This window comes from Etheostoma spectabile, unplaced genomic scaffold (genome assembly GCF_008692095.1).
Source record: "Etheostoma spectabile isolate EspeVRDwgs_2016 unplaced genomic scaffold, UIUC_Espe_1.0 scaffold00019013, whole genome shotgun sequence".
NCBI classification, from domain to species: domain Eukaryota; kingdom Metazoa; phylum Chordata; class Actinopteri; order Perciformes; family Percidae; genus Etheostoma; species Etheostoma spectabile.
Genome location: NW_022604621.1, coordinates 34,913 through 38,929, shown reverse-complemented (window position 1 = coordinate 38,929; position 4,017 = coordinate 34,913). Strand labels below are relative to the sequence as shown.

At 42.7% G+C, this 4,017-nt stretch overlaps 1 non-coding gene across 1 annotated transcript; it reads left to right on the top strand.

Moving 5' to 3' along the window:
- The first annotated feature begins 1,544 nt into the window (after positions 1-1,544).
- trnaw-cca (transfer RNA tryptophan (anticodon CCA)) lies at positions 1,545-1,616 on the top strand. Its single transcript has one exon. It is a non-coding gene; the product is annotated as a tRNA-Trp (tRNA).
- Positions 1,617-4,017: the final 2,401 nt, after the last annotated feature.

Below are 4,017 nucleotides of genomic sequence, written 5' to 3'. Positions count from 1 at the left end.
TGGTTAGCCCTTAGATGTAAAACCTTCATCCCCTCAACCACTCCGTGTAGGCACTCTTTAAGTTCCCCAGACAGCTTGTGGGTGAATTTGCTGGCGGCTGTCTTACCAATTTTCCGATAGGTCAGTGAGACCCCAAGGCCGATGATCAGGAGCCCCACCAACAGAATTCCAATTATCCAAATGTCTTCAACGTCCTCCACAGTGAGAACGTCCAGGCAGACCACCTGCCACTCCCGGGAATAGGAATCGCGAGCGTAGCCTGCAGGGAACGTCCCGCTGGGACAATTCGGCTCACCCGGAGAAGCATGTTTAGATGAAAAAATCTTGTCAATAGCGCTGAGTGACCAGTTAATCAATTCCATATTCGAATGTCTCAGGAAAAGAGCAGGCAGGGGACAAAGAGAAAAGAAAAAGATTTCACAAGACAGGGTAGACAGACTGGGAAGGAGCCAAGCTAAGATAAGAGGGGAGAGGAGGAAAAACACGTCTGCTCTCGCCAGAAGCAGGAAGAAGATGCAACTCCCGTTGCGTCTCTGCCATCAGAATCTTTTTTTTTTAACTGTTAGCTGACTCACACACACACACACACACACACACACACACATTTCACACATACCTGGTGTGGAAATAAAAAAAATAAAAAAGAACCAAAAACAAAAAAAATCACACTGATCGTAAAAAAATTTAAAGTTAAAAAAAGAAAGTTATATTGAGTATGAAAACTCTTGTTCATTACATTTTACTTCATAATTGCAACCGCATGTGTTGTATTCATTGTTGCAAAACGTTCTGTATATAGTTTGTTTGTTACCATGACAACACCATTGATCTGAAGCTCATGTAAATAGTTTTCTAATCAGCAATAAATATAACAATTTGCATGCTTAAAATAACATACCGGTTAAAGCCCCGCCCATTTCAAGACAAACCGACCCACTTCCGGTTAAATCTAACCACTTTCGAGTTAGGCCCCGCCGAGTCCGAGTATGGATACGGATACAGATAATTCATGTGGTAAACAGATACAGATACAGATAATGCTGTACTCGCTCATCCCTAGTATATACAAGCTGGACATTTTCCTCTTTAACTCATATTGTAGCTTGTTTCGCCGCTGCCGACTGCAGCATTCTCGCTTAATACTACACCAGTGTCAAAGATTGTTATCTATCAGTCACTTAGACACAAAAACAAAGGAAAATAGGCTTCAGGTTTTGAAAAATGGAAGACATCCCTTGAAAGTCCTACATTGTAAAAATGGAGATGTCTGTGTCTTTCTTTGATTCAAAACCAGGCTGATGTGCAATATAAATACTGTGAAAGTAACAAAACGCTTAATTCACACAGCCAGTTTTCTAGAAACTTTAAAAGAGACGTCATGACTACACTTTAATGTCAGGGCATGATCTGGAAAAGCCTGATACTATTGTTATGTCTAGGGGGCTTCCAGAGTGATGATGTGTGTATGCATTATTCTTAAAGAAAGTTTATGTGTGTGTGCATTAATCTCAAAGAAAGTTGATGTGTACATGCATTAATCAACAGACCTCGTGGCGCAACGGTAGCGTGTCTGACTCCAGATCAGAAGATTGCGTGTTCAAATCACGTCGGGGTGAGATGTTTAGGGGTGGCAGTAGCTCGGGAATGAGAATGTCTCGGCACTACCAGGTGTTCTTAAGCAAGGCATTGTACCCCCTCCCAACCTCTCAGGGTGCTGGCCAGCTCTGACATTTCTCCATTTAGGCATGAATAGGTCCTGAGCATGTGTGTGTTTTCAGACCTGTGTGTGATTACTAACAAAGAGTGTAAATTGTGTCAAAAAGTAGTATACATATTACATTAATTTTTCAAAAAGAAAGATGATGTGCATTAATCTAAAAGAAGTTTGATGTGTATGTGCATTAATCAAAAAGAAAGTTGATGTGTGTATGCATTAATCAAAAAGAAAGTTGATACACTTACACACTGTATTACCACCAGCCTTTAAACATGTCCATAATTCATTAAACGTGCCCCCCCCCCATGTGCAGTGATTCCTTCAGAGTAAACACAATGAATTTAATTGCAGTAGATGAGAAAGAAATGCATAAAAGTTGTGTTAATTCAGCCAGTGCCATACCTCTGGTTATTTCCTGTTTTCCGGTGAAGTCCACACTAGTGGAAACACGCCTTTCTGTCACATCTACAGCAGTGTTAACTCGGAAGGAATAACTGCACATGGCTAGGCACTGGTAATGACATTTTGAACATGTTAAGAAGCTAAAAACAGGTTTAAAACTTGCCCTGTTGAAGCCTGTTGGGTGCTAACTCTAGCAGGAGGATAACACGGGGTAGACACCACCGATTGGTTTCATTTCTCTCTCCACTGACAGACCTCCTAATGTACAAACTACAGAGCTACGTGTTAAAATTGACTGGAATTCTAAGTCCATCTGCTTTAAAAAGATGTCTGCGGTCCCGGAAAATGTTAAAATTGTCAATGAACTGCAGAGAATGGACGGTAGATTCAGTTGAAAGCCATTTGTTTAGCAGCAGCAAGGTACCGACGGGCCCAAAGGGCTTCAGCCTCTGCTGTGGAAGAGGCAAAGCAGCGGGTGTGGGAGAAGTTCGAAGAAGACATGGAGAAGGACTTTATACCTTTACATTGGTGGAGTGCTGTGGCCATCAAGAGCTGCACAATTTGCATGTAATGAAAGCTTCTTCACTTTATATGAGTAAATGTTGTATGTTAGTGTAACCAGCTACTCAAAGGCTGACCACTTTTATAAGAATAACCAATAAATTTACCTGACAATAAGGCCAGATCAGAAGATTATAGGTTTGCTCGCTGAAGCCAAAGGGTTGAATTACCACAGTGAAATAACACACACATCACAGGAGAAGTTTAACTGTATGTATTAATTGCAGTAACTAAAAGGGTAAGTAGCATTAATACATTAACAATTAAATACATCAATTGAAGTAAGGTGAAAAAGTGAAAAAGTGGGATCCCATATAAAAAAAAGTAGAAAGAAAATACAAAGTATCAAAATAATAAATGTTCAGTCCAATTTAATCAAAATAAATTAGACCCGGGTCTACTAAAACACTGTTCTCACTTCCTTAAGCGCTAAAAGGATATTTGTCCTCCTTCAGGGAAATGAAGTGTGCACACAGTTCTACCTGACCCCTTGACCAAAGGGGTAATAGATCAAGTTTCTCCGCTGTAAAGACTCTATGTAGCAACCTCCTGGCTACAACCGGCTCTACATCAAGTGGGCTTGGCTCGCCATCCAGTTTCTCTATGCTCTGCTGGGTTTCTCTGTTGATTTTCACCGCCGGTCTAGACTCCACCAGACTGCGATCCCTCAACTATGAATCGAGCAAAAAACCTGACCTATAAGGAAACAAATGGGAGAGTGATCCATGATGGCGCCGGCGTGGCTGGTTCGCCGCTTGGCTCTCCTGACTGTTACGAGTTTTATACTGTTTTTATTGAGTATCATCAAGACCACTGACTCTCTGCGGACGTATGATCGTACAGAGCTCTTACATATCAAAGTTTTGCTGGATTCATGTGCTGAATATAACAATAATGGATCTTCAAAGTCGCGTCCCTCTTACCTGGCCGACATACCAGAGCACCTGCTCCGCCTGAAGGCCCTGCTTCCTAGGAAACGCCGGCGCAGAGGAGTGCGCAGCGGCAGGCTAGTCAGGCTGAAATCCTGGCTAGCACTCTCTCCTAATTGGCGTGGTCCCACGCAGGTATCCCTCAAGAATATGACGCTTGTTTTTACCGGCTGATATCTCGGCGCATCTTTGCTCCTGCTGGCAGCTTTTTGGTCCCTGTTGTCGGTCAACTGGATGAGTTTCTTGCTGTGCGGCATTGCCGACCTCGGCTACGTGGAGTGAACCCAGGCCATCTCCAGCCGCTAAGACGGGTAGCTTCGGCAGCTAACCTCGTCCAGGCTTCAACAAGGTGTGCGCTTGTGAATGCAAGATCCGTGATGAATAAGTCGTTTATTCTGAAGGACTTCT